Here is a 26,009-nt window from a genome sequence, read left to right on the forward strand (position 1 = left end):
TTTCTTAAATAGTATTAGGCTTTTCTCCCCATGTTATCTCAAATATCATTTTATCATGTTTCAAAAAAACAACAACAAAAATTGGAATTTTAATTGGAATTGAACCAAATACAGTTATTATATATTTTATGTTAATTATGGGATAAACCATGTTTTAAATCATATTAGGTCTTACATCCAAAATATAAATTTTCATTTATTCCTATAGTACTTTTTGTCCTTTATGATCTAATAGTTTTTGTATTATAGATAAAATGCTTTTTATTGTCAAATTTTTCCTAAGAAACCTATTTCATTTGGTGGCTATTTTGAATTACTTTCCTTCATATATGCCTAACATAGAAAGACACTATTGACTGCATATCAGGCTTATACTTAGTCACCTGATTAATTACCCTTAGTAATTTCATTTTTTTCCTTTTCTTTTTGCTGAAGTCTTCTGAATTTTCCAAGCATATAATCGTGGTATCAGCAGACACAATTTTTATCCTTTTCTTCTACTATTAAAATGATTTTATAAATGATAAAAAATAATTTCACCCTTTTCTCCTAATTTTCAAAGCAATGTATATTGCTTCATTAATCTAGTAACCAAACAAAAACTACAAAAAAATAGTGCCTATCAGTATGGGAATGGTTGAATAAATGTTGGCTGGTTCACAAAATTGAATGTTCACTGACTGTGGAAATAACTTAACTTGGAGAGATTTCAACTCTGAAGGGTGAAGTGAGAAAAGCAGAACGCAGTAGTGTGATCCTATTTTCTAAAACAACAGAAAACCTATCTGTATGTGGTGGTCCATATAATATATATGGACATGATTATCTAAATAGAGGGAAAGCTATAAAAGATATCAGCTGGGTTATATTGGCAGTGGTAGATGAGAGAAAAAGGAGAGATAAGCAAAAACAAACAAAAAGACTGCTTTCAGATGTTTTTCACCATAGAAACAGCACATACGACATGGTCCCATTCACGGTCACTTACACAGAGCTGCATAAAGAGACATGTGAAGAGGCGGCCAAAGCCCTGTTAGTGGTACTCATGATGTCAGGGGGGATTTTCCAAAGATTACATTCTTATTTTTACCTCTTGTGAATTATTCACAATGTTTATGACAAGAATATATGATCATAAAAACACAGGATATTTTTTTTTTCCATAATGGAAATTGGAAAAAAAAAATAAAGCAAAATGCAATAGGGTCATTCCAGTGCAGGTATCAGCCTGGGCCTTTTGCAAATCTGTGCTATGTTGGTTAAATGTCTTTGATGGGAAACACCAGAAACTGGAGGACTAATGACAAAAAACAGGGAATTGATTAGAATATTCTGAGTTGAAGGAGAAAAAGCTCTACCTTAGCCTTTTGGAAGGATAATGGCATACATAGCTCCCAAAGTCTAGGAAATGGGAATTAATGAACAATGTCCCAGTACTTCAAGATGAATCATGTCTTAGAGTTTTCTTTCTTGGGGTCACTGTGGACAAGATTCGACATCTTAAGCAGGAATGGCCAACTGTCCAAGTTGGGATCACTGGCTCAACACTTGGTCAGACTTTGTTCAATCCCACCAAGATTAAATGCAATAGGGCAGGCGGATCATTTTCTAAGAGAGATTGGGGTGCATTAACCAAAAGAAATGGGTAGACAGTCTGGAAAGTTTAAAACAAATGAACACCAAATGTCCATGCACAGGCTCATAGAGGCTGAGAGTCCACCAGAGCCTGGACCCTCTGACGTAACACCCACTGCTAAGGTTGTGTCCATTGGACTGTCCCTTCCTTCCCAAGGGCACTAGGGGCTCAGCCTGCTTTCCTCTCCTCCATGTCTGTTCACCAGACTCCTTTTCCTTCAGGGCCCGCAGGCACTGCCCCAACTTTTCCTTCACACCAGTTTTGCTTGTTGGAATTCAGGTGCACTTCTTTAAGTGGACACACGAGACAGTTATATATCAAAGAAGAGTAGACAGCTGAAGATGCATTATAAACTGTCTCAGTAAAAGGGATAAATGACCCAAGGAAAGTCAGATTGAAAAAAGATATATCTATGAAGAATTAAACTTTCTTAGACCCACCATGGTGCCCCAGGGTAAAGAGGAATATGACTGGTGAAAGAAGTTAGCTCTTAGTCCACTCTGGCAGGGGGTGTTTTGTTTATTGAGATGAGTACCACCCATTCAAGAGAAGTCAAGGTGACTCTAAGAGAGGAACATTTTCTTCCTGACAGGAAGTTGTCCACCATTAGGGACATTGGTTAGCATCTGGAGCGGGCACTCTGCCTTGTGGTGCCTTTCTGTGTGTGGTTCCTGAATACCAGTGTTTAGTGACTTAAAGCAACCATCCTTGACTCTCTCAGGTGTGTTTCTGTTGGGGGCAATTCTGTGTCTCTGTTCTTTGTGGGAGAGGACAAGCCTATCCACAGCGGGCACCTTTCTAGTTTCTGTTTGCATCACTTCTACTAACACCTCATTGGTCAAAGCCAGTCACGTGCTCAGCTGCATATCAGGGACTGGAAGTTCTTACTCCTCTAGTGGTTGTGGTTGGGGTGAGGGAGTGAATGTTTCTGAACAAGTGGTATCACCTCTGTTCCTATGAAATCCTGTCTGGATGAGCAGGATGCTAACCAGAGCTGTCAGACTTGGGCACATGTTCAGAGACTGGTTTCTTTTTCAGCAGGCTAACAACTGAGTAAAAACCAACACCAAAACAAAAACCAGACTATTGAAAGAGAAAAGAGAAGAGAAAGAGAAAAGGGGAAAGAGAAGAGAGAAATCTGGAACTATATTGTTTTGGAGAGGCAATACAAAATACATGACTAGGATTTTCTGTATAATTTTCAGCATTTTCCATGTTTTCTACAATGGATAACTAACGTTTTCATAATCAGAAACAACATGCACACACATGCATGAAAGAAGGGAAATGTCCTCTGAGGAGTCTTTTTCTTCTCCACTTGTGCAAACAAGAACAGCACAGCATTGACAGAGGGGCTGGGAGATAATTTTGTTTTTGTTTTTAATCTCTGTAGCTTTTAAAGGGAAAGTGAATGCTGCAAAACACCCATTTCTTCTGTGCTAGTTAAATTTTGCACTCAGGGCAGAGGCTAAAGATAACATTTTTATAAGGCATTGATTTTTTTCAGAGGGTGAGATATAGAAAATCTTTTAAGGAATTAATGTCTATTCTTCGATGCTGACTTTCTTCCACACTTGCCTGTGTGTCCTCATCTGCACAATGAAGAGGCTGAATGCAGTGGTCTCTAAAGTTTCTTTAGGATCTCACTTATAGTCATTCTGATACTATTTCTGCAGCTCTGTTATTTAGCATTTGAAGATGCATGCTCTGAAGTGAAAGGTCGAATTCTTTACTCTGCCTCGAACTGACATTTTTATAGTGGCTAGCACAGAAGTAATGTGGGTAGTTCTTTTGTTATTGTCTTCCAGTTATACAAATATTAATGTGTATTGTAGAAATTTAATAAATATAGTAGAAAAAATAAAAATCACCTATAATCCCACTAGTATTAAATTTCACAGTGTGTTTCCAATATTTTTCAGTGTCTATATGTTGCAATTTATTTTTTAAAAATATAGATCTAATTTTTAATTTTATTCATTATGACATATCCCTATGCAATTAAATTATCTTCCAAGCAGTTATCTGTGATGGCTAGGTGAGATTTAATTATCTAAATAAATTTATTATAAAGTATATGTCCAACTACCTATTTTTTGACCTTTATGTTCTTTCAGTATGGATTAGCAGTTAAATTCGTGGGTTTTGAGCAGCATCTGGGGGCTTGATTGGTTGAGCAACCCACTCTTGAGTCTGGCTTGGGTGGTGATCTCCAGGTCACATGGAGTGCTTATCTCCAGGTCCTGAGATCCAGCCGGCCTCTGCCGCCTGGAGTCTGCTTAGGGTTCTCTCCTTCTCCTTCTGTCCCTCCCCCGACTTGTGTACATGCTTTCCAAATAAATACATAAATACGTAAATAAAATCTTAAAAAAAAAAAATCCTTGAGATTTGTCAGTCTGAGTTTGAAATCCTGGGTCTATTACTTACTAAGTGTGTGACTCCAGACAAGGGTCTTGACTTCCTTAAGCTTCATTTTCCCGGTCTACAAAACGGAAATGAAGTCTGCCCTATCTAAATACTGTTTTTAAGAAAAGAAAACTATCTACTGTCTCTCTAGGGTTTTTGTGAAGATAAAATGATGGTTGTGCCGCAGGATAATATTTCAAGTCATAATCATATGCCTACCCTCTATCCTGCCCTCCACCCTCATCAAGTGTCTTGGCTGTCATTCCACCGTGACCCCTCCCACGTCAGAGTGATCCATAGCTTCGCTCACCAAGGAACCACAAAAACAAAAACAGCAAATGCTTGTAAATTAAAGTTCCAGTATTCCCAGTCTAAGTAAAAGAAAGACAATCTGTATATGTACTTGTAAATTAAATGCTCCTGCCTCCAAACTGGGTGAGTCTAACAAGGAGGAGGGGCCATCTGACTGTCCTGGCATTTCCGGCCCACTCTGCAGAGTAGCCTCAGGGACCACTTTTCTTCTGCATTGTTGTAAAGTGAGGATAAGGGATAGATGGTATAAGGCAACGCACCCACAAGCCATCTTTCTAGTAGTGACTCACTGAGTCTGAGACTGCCCCCTCATTAGCCCTCCTGCCCTGAAATCCACCAGTGTGAACAAGAGTCTGTTTGGCGGACAAGAACCCTCATGATCCCCCCAAGGCCTCTACTTCTACCTATCACGCTCCCCAAGCGATGAGACCCTGCCCAGCTGTGTCTGGCACAGCGCCCCCTAGGGGTAAGAGCTCGGTGAACGTGAGCTAGTCTCAGGACTTCGAATTTTTCACTCAGTAGATACTCAACATCTCTGAAGTGCATTTTTAGATATCTCTTATTGTTTTCTTAAGAAAATTTCTTAGAGATTCAATTATCTTTTTAAGTGTGGACATTTTAAAGACTTTTAGTAAATGTAGACGAAGCTGCCCTCAGAATGATTTAATAAATTTACCCTTTAATGAGACGATACGCTTTCCTTTGTTTTTGCCAAAATTAGTAAAAAATAAATAGCTAAGTTTTGATTTTCTGATTCTAAAAGTAATATATACATCCTTTTGGAAAATCATCTAGAAATTCTGAAAAAGCAATTTATTTTGACAATATTAGTTCTGCACCGTTATTTTTAAGGCATGCTAACCTTAATGGTATGGCTGTGTTTTATTTAGCCAGTCCTTTATTAATAAGCTTTTAGGTTGAATATCTAATTTTGCTACTTGTTAAATTTTACAATGAGTCTCTTGAACATATATCTTTGTGCATATATCTAAATATGTACTAATGTAATATCCTTATTTATTCCAATACCTCTCAATCTGCTATTTTTAGTTTCTTCTAGACAAGCCATCATATTTGAAAACCATGATGATTTTGACCCTTTCATTTTACTAGTAGATTATTTTTCTTTGTGATGTTAAGTAGAAGTTCTAGAAAATACAAAATAATTACGGTGATGCTAGGTTTCTTCCTTTTTTTCTGATTTTAATGAATATGTTTCAAGATATAGGCAATATTTTCTCTTGACTTCAGATAGCTATTTTTATATCATACTAAATAAGTAGCTTTCTATTCTGAATTTTTTTTTTAGATTTTAAAATTAGAAGGGAATGCTGAAATATATCAAATGTTTTCTAACATTTATTGAAATGTTCATGCCGTTTTTTCTGCTTTTACCTATAATATGGTGAATTAAATAAATATATTTCTAATTTTGAACTCCTTTTACATTCCCAGAATAAACCATGTATGTTTCTTGGAATTTATTTTATAACACATGCCAGGATTCAGTTTCCTCTACTTTATTTTTGATGTCTCAGCAACTCTACCACCACCACAACTATCATTATCATCACCATGCATTAGCAGGTATTATCAGCCATAAACTGAATGTATACTGTATTTTTTAACTTATTTACATCACTTCTTAATACTAATGGTTACTCTTTTCTTTGATTTTTTTCAGATTTATTGGGGATGTAATTGGCAAATAAAATTCTAAAATAGTTAAATTGTACAAACCTCACAGTTATTCTTAAGATAGGTGTTGTAATCCTACTTTACAGAAAGGGTATAGAATAGTTAAGTATCAAAGTCACAAAATATTTCTTTAAAATACAGCAAGTATTTGCCTATACGTCTATTTATCTCCCAAGCCTACAATTTTAATCATCTTATGTGTCTGTAAATTTAATGGAATGATTGGTCTGTAGATAATTTCTAAGTGATTTATTTGACAAATTTTGTTATCAGGGTTATGCTAGTTTAATAAATGGAAATGTTTTCCAATTTTTAAAAATGTTATTAAATATTTTAAATAGCATGGAATTAATCTTTTCTCCATATCTGAGAAAATACCTATTTTATTATTCCAAAAAATACATACTTCTATTTCCTTTTATTTTTCCTTGATCAGACTTGTTTGCCTTCATGTATTTTGTTGGTCTTGTCAAATTAAAAACCAATATTATGTATCAACTGTAATGTTTCCTCCTATACCCTTTGTTTCACTTTTAAGGCTTTACATTTTTTGGCTTCTTTGATTGAATGTTCATTTCATTGATTCTCTAAGATGATGGTCAATAGTATGACCACAGCTCACACTTTGTCTCTCTCCCACTTCCAATGTCCTGCTGAAATGACCCTATCAATGTAACAAGGAAAAATCTAAACAGTAGATAAGATTATATAAAATACATAACACATAAAATACAAAAAGTATAATACTTAACACACCAAAAATATTTTAAAAATTCAGCAATAAATGGAGTATATTATGGTGGAGAGATTACTTGGGGGTGGGGAGTAAGTGGGAAGAAGAGTTCAGTAAGGAGTAAGAGGAAGGATTCTACCCTCTCCCACCTCACCTCCACTAATATAGGTCATAGAGCAAATCAATTAAACCATGACATAACTGTTTTCTGAATGAATCTATTTAAGCTCTCAATAGATACATCTATTATAAGTTTGTGCCATGAGTAACCCTTGAGAAAATAGAAATTTTTTTAAAAAATGGCATTGTTAGAAAGTTTTAAAGATCAGACAGAGCACCCTAAAAAATCTGAGAACAAGAGAATAATATCTTGTAGATTTAAAAAAATCATTGAATTAAACTGAAATTTCAGCAGAGGTAGTAGATATTGCATAACAAAACAAAACAAAAAACAAAAAACAAATCAGATAGTTCCAAGTCTAATATGATATGTTATTACTGTTCCACCAAAACAAACAAACAAACAAAAAAACTTTCCCTTTCTGTGGGCCCCTTGAAGATGATATTGCCCACAAACTAGATTATTCTTCACTCCTCTGTCATCAGGTTTGGACATGTGATTTGCTTTGGGTAGTGAAATGTGAGCAGAATTGCTACATGTGAACCAGAGCTTCCAGAGTGTAACACAATTCCCCATCTCAAGTTGGAGATATCCTTGATGGGGCTGCTCCTTCAGTCCTGGTCTCTTCCCAAAGATAACATGGAATTAGAGAGTCTGTGCTAAACTGCAATGCCCAAGTAGCATGAGAAAAAAAAAAAAAATCCTTTCTTGAAATAAACTCTGAAGTGTTGGGATTGTTATCTGGTTATAAGGAAGCCTAAGCACACTTATTCTGCCAGTGGGATAATTATCTTAGAATTCAGAATAAGAGAGAGAGGCAGAAGTATAAAGATAAAGGGTGCAAGATGTGGGATAGATCTAGGAAACTCAATGCACATATAAAAAGGATTCAAAGAACATTGTGGTTGGGCTAGAACTACATTAATACAGATTAATCAGGGCAGAACTGCATTTTTTACAGTATGGAATGTTTCCATTGAGGAATGTGTCACTACGTGTTTGTCCTCTTACTGTCCTTTTAGTGTGCTTGTGCAGATTTGTTCTTATAGTTCCTAAATATTTTTTCTTTCTTGAAACCAAAAAGGATGTTAATTTTAAACATTTATGTTTTTAAGATTCACCAAAATCAATCTGTAATTTATGAATTCAGATTTAAACTTTTAGTAGAATGCCTTCTAAGTTTTACATTTGAAAATTCTCAAGCTTTGCGCAGTGGCAGTATCGTAGCCAAGAATGGAAATTCCTGGCCTCTCCTCCCTGAGATTTGTGTTGAGTTGCCCCACGTGGAACCTAGGAATCTACAGCTTTAATAAAATGACAGAAAATTTGGATTTTAACTAAATGATTGTCCACACTTAGAAAAATTTTACTTTTAAATGATTTCCAAATATTCTAACTCTGGCTGTGTGTGTATGTGTGTGTGTTTTCTGTTGTTCTTTTCTTTTAAATAGGAAAAAAAACCTGTAGCAGCATTAGAATCACAATTTCCCTCTTCTCATTCTTCAAAAAGCCAAACAGCTTTTAAATCACTAAAAAATTAAGCTTTACAAAGTTCGGATCCTAATCTCTTGTTTACCTCTAGACTTCCTTATTTATTTATTTATTTATTTTAAATTATTTCTAGTAACATATAATGTATTATTTGCCCCAGGGGTACAGGTCTGTGAATCATCAGGCTTATACCCTTCACAGCAGTCACCATAGCACATACCCTCCCCAATGTCCATAAGCCAACCACCCTCTCTATACCCCCCTTCACCCAGCAACTCTCAGCTTGTTTTGTGAGATTAAAAGTGGTTTGTCTCCTTCCTGATCCCATCTTGTTTCTTTTTTTTTTTCTCTCTCTACCCCCCAGACCCCCTGCCCTGCCTCTCAGATTCTTTATATCAGAGAGATCATATAATAATTGTCTTTCTTTGATTGACTTATTTTACTCAGCATTATACCCTCTAGTTCCATCCATGTTGTTGCAAGTGGCAAGATTTCATTTCTTTAGATGGCTGCATGGTATTCCATTGTGTGTATGTGTATATATGTATATATACACATACCACATCTTCTTAATCTATTGGACTTCCCTATTTAAAACAATGTGTGGTATAACTCAGTCTTGCTGAATGAGTACCTAGATGCCTTAATAAATGAAAATTATCATATTCCAAGATAATTTTAGGAAGTTGTAGCTTGACACAATTTATCTCCCTACTCTCTTAATGGTCCCCTGCTCCTAAAGATTTAGAAAATATAAACCCTCTTTTCTGAATTTGAAAAATACATGCCATGACCACTTCAGAGCCTTGATCTTCTCTGTATGAATAAGTGGGAATATTTCTCTCCTTGCTTTTAAGTAGGAAAAGGTAAAACTCATGTAATTAATCACAATTGAAAAATCAGCTCTTTTACTTTCTGTAGGTGTAACATAATAAATGTTAAAAAAAAACTCAGTTATTTAAAAATATGAGCCAAGTCATAGGACATTTTGTGAGGACAATATGTCTGAAGCTCTTATTTCTATTATTTGAAAACATATCACACACCATCATCTTTCAGCTGAAAAGGAAAAAATATAACACTTGATTAAAAAAAATAAAACCACAATGTTCCTACTTAACTAACATTTTGCAGAGAAAGACATGAAAAACTTAACCTCAAATACTCATTCAAAATTAATATCCGTCATGGTCACATATCTCTTTGCTCCTCATCATAATCCTTATCATAACTTCACAATTTTATCCGTGGTTCAGTTTCCTAAATGAATATCTGGATTCTTTTTCTCAAGCACAAGAATTGTTAATGTTATTTCAGCTACATCACAAACATGATATCAAGTAATACATAATAACTATACAAGCTCTGTAGTATAAATCATATTTGATGAATAACAGAGTACTCAGATAATAAACTTTACCCCAAATAATTCCCTATTATTTTTTCTATGGATATTTTTACATAATTGAGATCACATTGTATGTATAATTTCACATCCTGCTGTTTCTTTGATAGCTTAAGAATAACTCATATTAATAAAAATAAACATAATTTGAGAAATAATAAATACGCTGATTGAAATTAAAGTAGATGTTTTGATATTATATTTCTTACCCATACATTAATTAAAGGTCAACTACCAGGGTCAATTGCTTTTTTTATTTGTTAAGATTTTATTTGTTTGTCAGAAAGAATAAGAGAGCACAAGCCGGGGAGTGGCAGGCAGAGAGAGAAGCAGGCTTCTTGCTGAGCTAGGAGCCCAGATGCAATGCTGGGCTCCATGCGGACCCTGGGATTAACTTACTGAGCCACCGAGGCATTCCTGGGTCAATTGCTTTTGAAAGCTTCTGTTTGTTTATAGTGATTACAAGAAACAGTGGCCATGTTTGCCCACTACTGCTATAAAATGCTGTGCCACCACATCCTCGGGAATTTGGAACAAGCATTTAAAGAGTTAAACTCAGAATGGATACTCTGTCATTTCTGCCCATATCTTTACTGGAAATAGACAACATGGTTAAGTCTTACATCAGTGGTAGAAAGTAGACTTTCCCCACAGAAGCTGGAATAGGGGATGTAAGAGAGAATATTTGCTGAACAATAATCTTATCTCTACAAGTGGCAGATGTGACACATTTATCCTTATATTCACTTTGACAGAGGATACTCCGAGTTCATGTAAAAAAATCGCTTAAAATTATTGAGTAAATTTAAAAGAAGAGGTACTAAACATCCCTAATTTACAATACTTGAAATTATTTGATTTGCCAAAAAGATTCTGCTTCTTTCTTAGCATCCTACAGAAAACTTGTAGTGCAGATTTCATAAAAATGATAATGCATGAGAAATTACAGTGTGTCTGCAGAATTGAAGGTTAATAACAGTTACAAATATTCTTACAGTTCAGATCTCTCCATGCTCTGATCAGTGGGGCGTCCCTGTGCTGGAAATAAGACTCTGCTTTGATATGGTGTTGAATAGAGGGAACTGCATCTAAGAAGAAAACTGAAGTTTGAGGAAATTCCCAGGAAAACTAATGTTCTTTTATGGGAAAGGTTTATGGTTGTGGAAATGAGGTGGGCTAGGATGAGTTGATCTAGGATGATTGGTGTGGTAAACTAAAGAGTATCCCCCATATATATTTAGATCCTTATCCCAGGAACCTGTGGATGTTATCTCATTTGGCAAAAGGACTTTAGAGCTGTGATTAAATTAAGGCTTTTAAAATGGGAAGTTGTCCTGGATTATCTGGGTGTGTCCTAAATGTAATTCTAAGTGTCCTTAGGAAAGGGAGGCAAAAGTGGATATGTAATTACTTACTACAGAAGAGGAGGCACTGTGATGATGGGAGCAGGGTCTGGAGCAAAGAAATTTGCAGATGGAGGAAGGTTAGCCAAGGAATATGGGCGACCAACAGAAGCTATGGAAGGCGAGGAAACAGATTCTCCCCTAGATGGTCTAGAGGGCACATGGTCTTGCCAGCACTCTGATTTCAGCCCAGTGAAATCCCTTTCACACTTCTGGTCTTCAGAACTGTAAGAGAATAAGTTTATGTTGTTTTAAGCCACCAAATTCATGGTAATTTGTTACAGTGGCCATAGGAATCTAGTATCAATGGTACCAGAAAAGTTTATTAAGTTTCCAAGTTGACCCACAGACTGGAGCACTCTGTTCTGCAAAAAAATCATCCCAAAATTTTGCTCGATGTGCAATACTCCATCATAAAATAAATTACTGTCAGCACTAAATGTGCCTGACTTAAAGGAGACAAAAACTACAGGAACTAAAGTTCTACACACTTGAGGAAGTTGTTTGTCTTGAAAGATAGGAATGGAAGGCCTTCAGCTTCTTATGGGTTGAACTGTGACCACCAAAAAGATGCTGAAGTCCTAAGTCTCGGGACCTGTGAATGGGACCATATTTGGAAATAAGGTCATTGCAGATGGTCAGGCTAAAATGAGGTCATGAAGGGGCACCTGGGTGGCTCAGTGGGTTAAAGCCTCTGCCTTCAGCTCGGGTCATGATCCCAGGGTCCTGGGATTGAGTCCCACGTCAGGCTCTCTGCTCGGGAGCCTGCTTCCTCCTCTCTTTCTGCCTGCCTTTCTGCCTACCTGTGATCTCTGTCAAATAAACAAATAAAAAAAAAAATCTTAAAAAAAATAATGAGGTCATGAAGGCAGGTTCTAATCCAGTATCACTGGTATCCTCATTAGAAGGGGAAATTTGGACACAGACATGGACATGCACATGGGGAAAATGCACGTGAAGGTGGAGGCAGAGGTCGTGGTGATGCCCCAGGAGCCAAGGAATACCAACACTTGCCAGCAAAGCCCCAGAAGCAGGAAGAGAGGCAGGCAACAGGTTTTCCCTCACAGTCCTTCGAAGGAATCAGCTCTGTTGACACTTTGATCTATGATTTCCAGCCTTCAGAACTTTGACAATGCCCTTCTGTTGATGAAGCCCCCCAGTTCATGGCGTGGTTTCGGCAGCCCAGGGAAATGGATACACAGACATTAGTGAGGATTTGTCCATCACAGTTTTCTACCAAACTGTATCATGGGCCGCTACACTCTCTAGTCCTCCTAATTATCAGTCCAAGAGGCTAATGCCAAGACTGCCCTCTGGAATTGGTTTTAATCAAATTTTGTTCTGTTTGGATTTTGTTTATATTTAAATCTTAAATTCATGAATTCCAAAGTAGCTAATTCTATGTTTAATTTGGCAAGCTGCCTTGCTAACATGTCTGATTATGTTTCTCTTTCTCTGTCTTTCTCTATGTGTCTCTGTCTATCCGTCTTTCTCCCTGACATTTTTCCTCTCTCTCCAACTCTCTCTAGGGGAACTGTCACAGAAAGTCACAGGAGATCATGGCAGAGAAAAGATTGCTTTTAACCACACTCTACTGGTATGGGTTGTGAGTGAAGCTTCGGTTAGAGCATAGCCCATCAGATAATCAGGTCACAAAAGGTGAGTTCCAGAGTTAAAACACTCTTCATTCCATCTCTCCATTTCCCGTCCATCTACCTGTTTCCCCAAAGCCAGGACTAAAGTATTCATATCTTCTGGGAGGGGCTGAGTGGGCTCTTCTGGTTCGTGTTGAACCTGAAGGAGATGCACCCTCAAGAATGGGTATGCGGGAGTCCTGGCGCTTGGGCCTCCTTCCTTACGTCTATTCACCTATAGCTCTCTTCCTTCACAGAGATCTGCCCTCCCAGCCCAAGGTTTGGAGGTTGGAGCCTGCCCTCTGAGGACCTCTGACGCCCAAGGGTAAGTCTGAGGGGCTGGCCCTTGGAGCAGCTTTCTGCTGCAGGCATGAGGGCGGGGGTCTGTCAGACCCACAAGGGACAGCAAAGGAGGCTGCTGCCAGGGCCGGCTTTTCCTTCTGTCTTACTCTTGGAGAGTTTATTTCTGAGCCAGGAACTGGCAAGGTGGTGCTGGTAACATGAGGATAGGCCAGAGAGAGGAGGAGAGATGCTTATTAGTTTGGTTTCTCTGAAATGTGTGAAGTTGTCACCAGTTTTACTCACACCTACGACTGAGAAATGACATTTTTGGGAAGGTGTAAAGAATTTGATGGGATTTAGAGTGGACAAAGGTTCCTGTCATCTCGTTCACGCTACCATTGCTCGGGAGTCAGATAAACTCAGTCGCTAACGGTTTTTAGAGTTTACCATGCACCACATACTGTTCTCTGTATTTTTCCTGAAATAATTCACTTAACCGTCTTAGAAGAACCTCTTCAGGCGGGTATTATAACTACTTTTATAGGTGAGAAAACTGTGTGAGAGAGGGCTGGAGCAATCACTGAGTCGGCAAATCGGAGACAAATGGGGCTTAACAAGTTAGCAAAAAGGAAAAATGATTTTAACATAGGTTTTAAGTGCTGGGAACTTGTTTACAGCTTTGGAAAATCAGCTGAAAAAGGAGGCTGAGCAACAATATCCCTGTGACATACTGCCTATACCTTCTTTCAGAATCTGGAACATCACTATGTGTTTCATGCACCAGGAACTGGTGTGTGTGCGTGCATGCCATGTGCACGTGTGTCTGCTGTTCGTTTAACTCTAATAACAGATGACATTATAACCACAATTTGTTTTGTCACTACAAATGTATACATTTTTTGTACTGAAACTCCTTCCCTGAGACTATGTGTTTGCTTGTTCAGTTATTCTGTACTTAGTGTTTAAATGCCTACTGTGTGCAGATCTCGTGCAAGGCACCCAGGATACATTAGAAAACAGGACACACATTCTTTGCCAGCACAGTCATTATGATCTACCTTTATTTTGACTGTACATGCTACAATATAAGGAGAAACTCAGCGTTAACACCAGGGAAAGAGTACAGAGAGACAAGGATGAAGAAGAAATGTGATTCTATAGGGAGCCACTCCCAAGGTTCCAGAAATCAGGACAGGGACTATGCTGAGTCCATTGCTTGTCTAAGCTGTCTTTCTCCTGTCTTAAGCCGGATGAACAGATGCGAGTAACCCCCCAATTAAGCCAGCCAAAGGGATTCCCTAAAAGCTCTGTGCTTGGGGAGCAGAGGTTGGGCGTCTGCTGGGTTGGAAAGGTCACTGGCTTATCTAGGCAGCTGGTAGAGCCCTGTCCCTGTCTTGATCACAGACGCTGTCCTAAGCTGTAACCATTTGCTTGTATGAATGCAGATGGGAGGGTTTTTATTTATTTATTTATTTTCCCCTCCATCCACCACTGAAATACAATTAAAAGGTCAACCAAGGATCCTGAACAAATTGTGTTGGGGGTTGAGGGGAGAGGAAACAGAGGGAATGCTTTGTTTGAGGATTAGTTTGTTTACAACCGAGTTAAAAAACATTTTGTTTCAAGCAGAGTTTTAGGCATTTGTCAATAAATCCAGGCTTGGAAAGGGCAAAAATCAGCTTGTTTGTCACAGAGTCCCTGCATGCTTAAGGATCCAGCCCCTGCTGAGGGGCCTGCAAATGTTGGTACTCATCCTAATAGCACTCTTGCTCCGGCCACTCAGTGAAGGGGAGTCTGTGATGCTTGGGACAAGGACTTGAGTGTGAATATTTGTGCCAGGACACACCAGGAAGGGAGTGAAAAAATGAGATAAGGAAGAGCAGGAAGTCAGTGGAGGGTATGTTCATAAGTAGGTTACCACTGTTGGCAGTTAGGGCTCAGTCTTGCTGGGACTGCTGGGGACAGTGTAGAATGTGCCTCTAACCTGTCCTATACACAAAGCAAGGAAGCTGGCATGTATGTATGCCAAGTCCCTTTGTCATGGGTACAGGGCTCTTCCAGGGGTTTAGATTCCCCAGGCATCTAGCCATGTCCTCTTGCATGCAGAGGGAGTCTTAGTATCGTGCTTGCTAGAGGAGATAGTGTGTGCAGAGGGTCTATAGAAAACTACCAACCTTATTGCCAGGAGCTCTAATCATGACAGGAAGAGAAGAAGAAGATCTGGTAGTGTCATTGGACCCAGGACCATACTATCTTATCGAAGTTCCAAGGATGTTGGCCCATGAATCGGCCAACAGTTAATCCTTTGAGGGGGACTAATGGAAAAGGAAAGGTAAGGAAAAGCAGGATGCCCTGAGGGACCTGGGCTGCAGGTCTGGGAACTTGAATTAGAGCTCCCGGAAAGCAAGGACTGTATGATTATCTGTATCAGGGGTTGCAACTAGCAGCCTTCTACCCTGCCAACCCTGATCAGCCTCTTTGAGCTGCACTCACTTCCTTATTTTCCCCTGAAAACCTTAGATGTGCTCATCCCTCAGGACCTGTGCACTTGCTCTTTCCTCTGGCTGGGATGCTATATCTCCGTATACCTGCAAAACTTATAATCTTGTCTCCTTTAGAACATAAATCAAATGTCATCTGAGTGGGACCTTCTCTAACCAGCCTATTTAAAATTGTGACCCCATCTCCAAACCCTAGAAATCCCTCTTTTTCTTTTACTTCAGCTCCTATCACCATCTGACAATTTTTACTTATTTACTCCCTACCTCCCTGGCTATAGGACTTTTGTCTGTTTTGTTCACTGATTTATCTATATTCATCTTAGAATAGGACTTGACCCTGGGCAGTGATCAATCATGTTGGGTGAATCAATCAATGCCTTTTCCTCCCCAATTCTTCCTTCCCTAGACAGGAAATTTCCTTTCAATATCTATGTCTAACCCATTTTCAGAACTTAGGTACTTCTCTATATCCTCCAAGTAGCCTTTGTGATTATTCTTGTGCAGCCTGGCTATTATATTTCCCGATGCTGAAATTATAGTTGAAAAAAAAACATTATAAACAATCATGTTTATTCAGAAAATTGAAAAAAAAAAGATTGTGTTGTATTCATAACAACCTCAAAAAGTATTGGAGGCAGAGATAGTGACCAAAAAAACAAAAAACAAAAACAAATCTGTGTGATAGTACCATCTGTGCTGCAAAGCTGTTCTCTCTGAACTTGCTGATCCACTCTCCCAGACTCTACTGGGCTGGAGTTAACGTACTCACAAATTCTCTCATTAACCGAGGCAAAGATGCAGGAGAGGAGATGACATGATCACAGATTTTAGTGCATTGGTTACCTGTTACTGCATAACAATCCTGCAACCCAAGCACTTAGTGGCTTCAAACAACATGTTTTTACTGATCACAGATCTATGAATGAACACTTCTGTTGGTCTCCGTTGGGCTTCCCAGATGTTTATTGGGTTTGCTTAGGTTGCAGAAGATTGGCTGGTCTAGGATGCTCTCATGCTCATTTCCGGTGGTTAGCTGTTTATTGGGTGAGTGTGGGGACCATTGGGTCACATATCTGTTGTTTTTCAGCATGCTGGCCTGGGACTGTCTACTTGGCAGTGTCAGGGTTCCCAGATTGCTCATGGAAACACAAAATTTGTTGGGGGAGCAGAAGCTTACAGTTATGTGGTGTTTTTATACAGACTGCTCTAAGAGTTGGCATTTTAATATTTTAATTCTCATAGAATAGTTGAGAACAAAAGATTAACTGTAAGATCAGCCTCTTTGCCTCTATATAGATATGTGAACTGAAACCTTCAAACATAGAACAAAAGAACTTTAAAGGACAATATCCTGCTTTGCTTAGGAAGAGCATGGAATGCATTGAGCCCCATGTAGCACAAGCAGGGCCCTTCAAGCTCCAGGAAAGGAAACATGACCATCAAAAGCAGTGTGTTCTGTCCAGTCGTCAGAACCCTCAGGGGTCCTCAGATTCTCTAAGCCCTAGGCTTGAGGTAAAGAAAAGGCTATGTCTTATACCTTATGCAGTGAAGCAAAAGGAAAAGACAGAAATGAGCAGAGAAGAAGAAACAGGACTGTTGATGAATTTGAGGACTTTTTTGGAATGAAGAACTTCAGTGCAGGTCAGCTGGTGAGGGAGAAAGTCAGGCTAAGACCCAATGTATTCAGAACCTTCTGGTTTTAGATACTTGGTCTTGCTATGGGAAGATATTGATGAAAGATATTGCTTCCTCTAACAGGGTACAATCTAGCACCCCAGATTGTCACATGGGGCCAAATCCTAGGGTTGTAGAGTAGGATCCTCACAGTACAAGGGTGGGAATCAAATTTACCTCTCTTCTTACATGTTATTTTTTTAACATTGCTTGATATAAGCCATGTTGTGATTTAATTTTCTCCAAAATTAGAATGTTTCACTTTGTTTTCTTTACTTACTATTTTGGAGACAGCCTGGTTAAAACCTTCCCACTCATGGAATTGCTAGTCAAAATATTTTAGGAGGAAACTCAAACATTCATTGTTTGCCTTATTAAAAATTAATTCAGGCAGATGGAGAATAATACAGTGTGTGCTGTCCTCTTAGTATTCCTTGTTATCTGTCCCTATCTTCATCTGCAGAGTAGGCCTCATGCAATTTCATCCCCCAAGGGCTATAGGGCCACTCACAGGAGTGCTCTTAGCTGGATTTCATAGGAATGAGGCTGAGGTTAAATTATCTTGCTAAGACTCACACAGAGCAGAGGAATGGAGTTGGACGGAGAGCTGAGATATTTGGACAAGACCAGAGTTGCTCCCCAGGTACTGTGGAAGGGCAAGAATAAGATCTTGGAGTTTTCTTGTGGAAACGCTGAAAAAAACTTGTCTACTCTAAACCTTAACCAGCTCTCTGGAAACTTGGAGGTAAGATAGCAGGAAGTATAGACTGCCTTTGTAGTTATTCTGCCTTACATCTTTTTTGAGTCTCCTGCCTCTGGAGTCCCTTGGACCATTTGCTTTAATTCAGTCATGCATTCATATCTGCAAGGGATCAGGGAGCCCTACTTTGTGCCAGACTTTCTCCCATATGGTGCGAGAGAGGAAAACAACAGGCACCTGGCTTGTTTGGAGATCATAGTGCTGCAGGGATGCAGAAAATATTGCAACAGTGAAAATCCCATGAGGATAGGATGACTGGGTGGCTCAGTTGTTAAGCGTCTGCCTTTGGCTCAGGTCATGATCCCGGGTCCTGGGATTGAGCCCCGCATCGGGTTCCCTGCTCCACGGGAAGCCTGCTTCTCCTTCTCCCACTCTCCCTACTTGTGTTTCCTCTCTTGTTGTATATCTCTCTCTCTCTGTCAAATAAATAAATAAAATCTTAAAAAAAAGAAAAAAGAAAAAAGAAAATCCCATGAGGAAGCAAGTGCAGGGCATCCTGGGAGCAGATAGAAGGGGCAGGTGACACTTAACACATGACAGCCTAAATTATTTAGATGCTTGTGTTTGGGAGCACGTTCCTATCCTTCCTTTTAGCATTTTTCCACTCCAGAATTAGGTAGCATCAAGAAGGGTGAAAGGCAACTGGAGAAGAGACCATCACCCTCCATCCAGAGTTGGGTGAGCTTCAAAGCTGGCTTGGGCCACCTTGGGCTACACAGTCTCTAAAGTGGGTGATGCCCCAGAGTTTTGAAGCTAAGTATTTTGCAGGGAGATCAATCCTGAAAAAAAAAAAAAAAAAAGCCCCGGTATTTTCCACTCTCATCCAAACATTCTGATCCCCTCCCCCAGAAGCGCTGTTCTCCATGGTACTCCCCATTATCTGATGAGGGTCCGTGTTAGGTCAGCCATTGTATCCAGCCCTTTCATAGGCTTGATATTATTGTGCTGACAGTGCTCTGAAGGAGTCATCATTTATCCACACTTACAGATAAGAAACTGGGACAGAGAACAGTTTGTTAACTTACCCAAGATCACACTGCCTCCAAATGACTTCAGGTTGAAGAAGGGTAGGGTGGGATGATACAAAGTCAAGTGGGGTCAGGAGTAGGATGAAATCCTAAGGTATATCAAAATGTAGTAGGAAAGACTATAGGCTAACATACATTATTTTTTAAAACTTAAAATCCGCTGGGCTGGCATAAGTTGTAGGGTGAGCGAGGAGTCTAACCTGGTAGGTATGGCAAAATATCAGGACCCTGGAGTATGGGGTAATAGGTAAGAAGTTGTAGAGACATGCCTCCACTAAATCTGCCTCTGTCAGGGGCAGATGGACCCAGACCTGCCCTTCCTGTGGGGTGGAGGGATGGTGAGAAGAGTGAGCACCAACAGGACAAGGGGATTTGGACAAATGTTCATGGCAGGAGTCCAGACTCAGCCAATACATAGGCACAGACAAGACTGGGAGACACTTGGGGTGTCTGATTTGAAGACAGCCTGTCTGCTGGGATCCAAAGAAGATCCATTCCTAGTAGGAATGAGTCTCTGAACCAACAACCAGGCCTGCTTAGGAACTAACTAGAACCAGTTAGATCTGAAGCACAAAACTGTCATCCTGGCATTGGAATAGATGGCAGTAGACCACGAGTGCCAGTACCTGAACTTATGTGAACTCTTTCCAGGTTATGTCCCTAGTTGGCCACTGTCCCAATGGTTGGGTTTCCTTTCTGCAAAATGAATTCTGTGATCTGGATTCTCTCTTTAGATTCAGAGGGAGGGGAGAATCATCCCCCTCTGCTTTGTTACAGCTATTATCTTGGCAGATCTCTTTGATTCCTCACTGTGACTTGGAGTACATAGAGATTTCTTTGTGCAACTCTATATTTTAAACTCTGACACATTCTCTGGTAATCCTGCCCTAAATATTTAATCTGGATGTTTAGCAAAATCACTACCTCCCAGCTGTGGACCATTGCCTGTGAAAGGCACACACTGGGGCTTGGGGCCTGTGTCTCACAAAGTGGCAGAAAAACAAAGATCAGAGCAAGATAATGAGCAGCAGACCCATCATTCTCACCCTCACGGAAGTGGACACTTCTGCCTGAACTCCCAGGCTCTGGGTCTCTACCTGCCCTCTTTACTGTTTATGTGGCTACCAGAGAGGTTCCTATAGGTCCTTTTTCAGGGAATTTCTGGGTCTCCCTATTATGCAAATAGTATAGTCCTAAGAAAGGTATGTACTCCAGGACTACTTGGAATGTAAGCATGTCTATTTTCAGTTAATATGGATTTCAAATTCAGTGATATTTTTTGCTTCAGCTCCCCTCTGCTACAGTGACCCTCCCACCCCAACAAAGCTTGCTTATTCCTGAGTATGTCCTCCAGGCTTCCAGACCCTTGTCATTGTTCATATTATTCTCACTGCTTGAAAGGTCCTACACAGTGCTGTTTCTTGAAATGGCCCTTCCTTCAGAGAACGGCTTTCACAATAAAGTGTTCTTTTAAGCTTCCCAGGAGAATATAAACTCAATGTTTTTCATGCTTGTGAATCTCTGCTATAATAGCCTTTGTTATACCTCTTCTGTGGTTTGCTTTTTACTCTAGTAAGTCTTTCCCACTAGATCAGGAGCTACTGGAGGGCAGGGACAAGACTTAATTTTGTATCCTGCCATGCAAACACAGTGTCAGCCTAGAACATAATGACTCAATTCATGTCTTGGAATAGTAATGGTAACCTATTGCCTGACCCTTCTCAAATAGCTTCCTAGACTGAAATGGAGGGGGTACGAAGAAAGAAAATGAACTTTAGCTTCAGACTGGGTGCAATGCTGGTGCAATCACTTCCTGGTTTCATGTGACTTATCTCTCAGAACCCTCAATTTCCTCCCATATAAAGCAAGATTATAAATCTGTGATGAGAAAGAATGCCAGAATCTAGATGTCTGAATACTTTTAAAAAAATTTTATTAACATTTAATGTATTATTTGCTTCAGTGGTACAGGTCTGTGATGCATCAGTCTTACATAATTCATAGCATTCCTTGTAACACACACCCTTCCCAATGTCCATCACCCAGACGCCCTATCCCTCAAGTCCTCCTCCCCTTCTAGCAATCCTCAGTTTGTTTCCTGAGATTAAGAGTCTCTTATGGTTTGTCTCCCTCCTGATCCTATCTTGTTTCATTTTTTCTCTCCCTTCTCCCCATGACACCCCACCCTGCCTCTCAAATTCCTCATATCAGAGAGATCTTACAATAATTGTCTTTCTCTGATTGACTTGTTTCACTCAGCATTATACCCTCTAGTTCCATCCATGTCGTTGCAAATGGCAAGATTTTGTGTTTTTTGATGGCTGTATAGTATTCCATTGTATATATATACCACATCTTCTTTATACATTCTAGATGTCTGAATACTTGATCACTGTCCTGACTCTTCCCCACCATGCGTGGCAGGATGTATGTATGGGGAAATGTCAGAAACAGTTTTGATTTCCAGCAGGAGCTCTAATTCCCAGTACCCCATGGCTTCTACTTTCATGACCTGATCAGCCATCATGTGGTTAAACAGGAGGTAGCTGTTGTCTCAGTCCAAGACCCACAGTTGAAGGCATGCTTCAGAGTCTTGCTGCATAGACTTCAGACTTTCTCTGAAGCTCCTTCCTGCCTCCCCTCTTGTTTATACGAAGACAACAGCTGAAGGTAGTCATGAATCTCATCTTACTAGCTAGATGCAGAAGACAAGACCTATCCTTACAATGAAGGGAGGATTTTCTGCAGTCTGGTTCTGTTTTGGATACTTCACTTTTCCCACAAAAATTCCTACCCCACTGAACATAGACTAACTCTATGTTCCTGAGCATGTCATGTTTTCTTCTATCAGTTTCAAAGCTTCCCCTTGGTAGTGAGGTAGTGGACATGTACATGTTTGGGGGAAATCTCCTCTTTATAAACCATTTATTTAAATAATAACAATGACCTAGTTTAGGCAAATGTAGACTGAGGAAAAGGAGGAATACACTGATGTTGGTGTCAGGTTTTGCCTCTTAGCAACCACAAGACATTAGGAAGTTTTCTTAATATCTTTCAACTTCAATTATAAAATAGAGAAGATCAGGGGTGCCTAGGTGGCTCAGTTAAGCATCAGACTCTTGATCTCATCTCAGGTCTTGATCTTAGGGTTGTGAGTTCAAGCCCTGCATTGGGCTTCATGCTGGGTGTGGAGCCTACTGAAAAAAAAAAATAGACATGTTCATATCTACCACCTAGGTCTTTTATGAGCATTAAGTAAGGTAACATGTGCAGAGATGGCATCATAGTAATTGGCATGAAATAGGTGTTTGATAACATGCTGTCACCTTTCTTTTCTCTCTTGAAAGTTAGCTCAGTAGTGTACTTCCACCATTTGGCTACAGACTGTCAGTTTCATGTGAAGGAAATTTGAGAACTCAGGACCACAAAATCATGAAAATTTTATTATATAATCACTTAAAAAAAAACTTCTAAATTTTATTTGAAGTCAACTCTATGCCACATGTGGTGCTTAATCTCATGATCCTGAGAACAAGAGTCACATGTTCTATCAAGAGAGCCAGCGAGACTATGGACTCTGAAAAACAATCTGAAGGTTTTGAAGGGACGGGGGGTGGGAGGTTGGGGTACCAGGTGGTGGGTATTATAGAGGGCACGGATTGCATGGAGCACGGGGTGTGGTGCAAAAATAATGAATACTGTTATGCTGGAAATAAAAAAAAAAAAAAAAAACTTGCTATAAAAAAAAAAAAAAAAAAAGAGAGCCAGCCAGCACCCCGCATCACTATTTGTAATCAAAAGGAAGAGGGAAGTCAAGGATTAATTCTAAACTTTCTGCAGAAATGAATTTTTAATAATCCCATGGTGTTCTTGGAGCCTTCCTAGCCTATTTACCTGTCTACTTGACAAGGTAAAAGTTCTCAGGTAAATATGGTAATACTTGTTCCAAGTTCCTCAGATCATAGCAGCTGATCTTTTCCCACACTGGAAGTCATGGACATTGTTGATCCATAAGGAATATATTCTGGGATTTTTTTGTTGTTGTTATTGTTAAAATGCAATCATTATCATTGTCGTGACTGACTTTCCTAACTACCAGAGGACTCACACTTTTGTTTTGGGGTCATAGAACCTAGACCTGCTCCCAGGTGCTCTTTTCCAGACCTATCCAGTCATTGTTCCCAAAGCAAAATATATCTTCCTTCTCTGGTAGAGGGCCTTGAAACAGAGTTCAGGGAACCATTCAAGCCAGGAAGACCACCTCTCCTTGTGTCCACGTGTGTGTCTTGGGCAAAATTGTTCTTGGCGAACAGGAATAATGGAAGGAAGCCTGGAGATTTTTCATCAGCTCCAGGCAACCAAACTAAGGTTCTTCCATGCTCATGTTCCAAGCCCAATAGGTCAGAGATGGTAGATAAAGAGCTTGGGCAATTTTCCCTTTAAAGGAACCAATATGGTACAGTTATCACAAACAGGGGTTTTGGGGTCAATCCACAATAGCTGTGAGTTGAAATCTGCTTGGATATGTGGCTGCATGGCCCAGGTTCTAAGCTTCACTATACCCTATGTACTTCCTCTGTGTAGTGGGCATAATAACACTACTAATTCAGCTGTTATGAAGATTAAATGAGGCAATGCATGTAAAATGCAAATGGAGGGCTTGACATTACTCAATAAATGCCACAAACTACTTAAGAGTGAGAGCCTCCTTGCCATACTATCAATTCCAGAGTTTAGAAATTACTGAGTGATAGGAACCCAAATGAGTTTGGATTGGGTTGATTTATCAAAAACAAAATAAAACAAGAAACCACAAATGAGTGATAATTTGCGTGGGGCAAATACTAAGTATGGAGAAAATTGAGGAATTTCCCTTTCCCATTTAAGCCATTTTTAAAAAGCTTTATTTATACTTCTCAACTTTCTATTTCAAAGGAGATATTGGAACAGTCAGGGCCAGAAATTGATTGAATTTGCTGATTTGATTCCTAGGCTTGTGTTTTCTTATTGGTCCATTTCTATCTGTTGTATGTGATCTTCCTCACCGTGACGGGGGATGAACTGGCCAAGACAGGGAGCCAGTTCACTCGCCTCCAGACAAAGGCAAAGCTTCCCTTCAGTGGAGCCACTTAAGCAGTATACTAGCCTTAATAAATCGCTGTACCATGATGGCCCCCTTTCCTGCCCTCTGATTTATTGCCATCACCTTGGATTATGTCCTTTAGGTACACAGAGAACCGTGGATCATTATCAATCACATCCTGTCCTGTCATTTGTGTGTGCATGTATGTTTGCCTCCACAGATAAAACCACATGAATATGCAAGAAAATACATAGAAAAATATCCACACAAATATGCATAGACTAAGTCAGGAACACTCAGATCAACATAAATATACACAGACAGGCCACATATAATCAGCATGAAAGACAGTCCTTTCAAACACACTCACCCATACCCGCTGTCACACAAATCTCGGATGTCACACAAGCATCCCGTGCACACACTTTGATCATGTGACTAGTCTGTGAGCACATGGAGTATAGAGAGTATACTTCATCTTGTTCTATTCACATTCTTTTTATGAAGGGCTTTCTATAGATCCGTAGATCAGCAGGACAATTTCATATCCTATTACAATCTGCCAAGAAGAAATAGATAAATCTATTAGCCCGTTCTTTGCTTGTTTCATCATTGTGACAGTCTCTCATGGGTCTACATCCATCAGGCTCCCACACCACCTGACAGCCGAGTCTCCACCACTGAGCTGCAGGTTAATAGCTCTTTAATCTCTATTTAATTGCTCATTAATAATTCCGATACTGCTTTCTTCTGTTAATTGATTAAAAAATGGTTTCAGTGGAAGTGAATAATGAAATTTGGTAGCAACCAACTAGAGAATGAGTTTTCTTGTCATCAAGATAATCAAGAAGAAATAGTGACCAAAACACTCCTTGCTTCATTTGCAGATTTTTTGAATGCTACAGCTGGCACGGCCTTTGGAATTCAACTACATCAGCGTTTCTCAAACTGATTCACAAGTGATTAAACAGTTTTCTAGGAAAAACAATATTCTGTGATTAAATAAGTCTGGAAGATACAGCATACAAATCTCTTTCACAATTTGGCATTTTAAATCAATGTTAGCATATTCAAAGCTCTGACATTCCAGTTTGAGAAACCTATTGACATTGTTAAGTTGCTCTTCACCCAAATTTATTTGATAGTAAAAATCACATTTCTGTTGACTACCGCTTCAGTTATCTACTGCTGCATCGTGAGTCCCCCCAAAATTTAGCGGCTTCATTAAAATGATGGATTATCTTTCACAGTTCTGTGGATTTCCGTGTTGGCAGGTACAAGATGGCCTGGCCCTCCACATGGTTTTTTATCCCCCTCAAGTCTTCCCTACAAAGTGGACTCAGGGAAGTGTTCTAATAGAACAAACAACAGAAACTACAAGGCTTCTAAAGGCCTAGACTTTGAGTCAAACAACATTACATCTGATGTATCATATTAAACAAAGCAAGTCACAAAGCCAGGCAATATTCAAGGGACACATGAATTAATGTCCACACTTGATGGAAGAACAGACACTCACACCACAAAAGGGCAAATGGAATGGAGGAAGGAATTGTGGCTATCTTTGAGTGTGATCTATCATGGGCCACTGAACAAATGGGTTTTGGAAGACTGTATGAAATCCTAATATAGAACAAACTCAACATTTCCTAGGTTCAGATATTGAGACATACATATGGAATGATTTGTCCAAGGGCACACATCTGATAATCACAGAAATGAGATTAGAATCTAGACTTTGGACCCAAAGTCCTTTGTCTTCACCATTGTGCTTCTAAAAGATTCCGAACTGGCCATGAATGACTTGAATGATACACAAATGCTTATTTCCTGCATTTGGGG

At 39.4% G+C, this 26,009-nt stretch overlaps 1 pseudogene; it reads left to right on the forward strand.

Annotated features, from left to right (window-relative positions):
• The first annotated feature begins 964 nt into the window (after positions 1 to 964).
• The window catches only part of LOC116572816, a 29,147-nt pseudogene continuing 4,102 nt past the window's right edge, over positions 965 to 26,009 (forward strand).

The sequence above is a fragment of the Mustela erminea genome, chromosome 14, assembly GCF_009829155.1.
Source record: "Mustela erminea isolate mMusErm1 chromosome 14, mMusErm1.Pri, whole genome shotgun sequence".
NCBI classification, from domain to species: domain Eukaryota; kingdom Metazoa; phylum Chordata; class Mammalia; order Carnivora; family Mustelidae; genus Mustela; species Mustela erminea.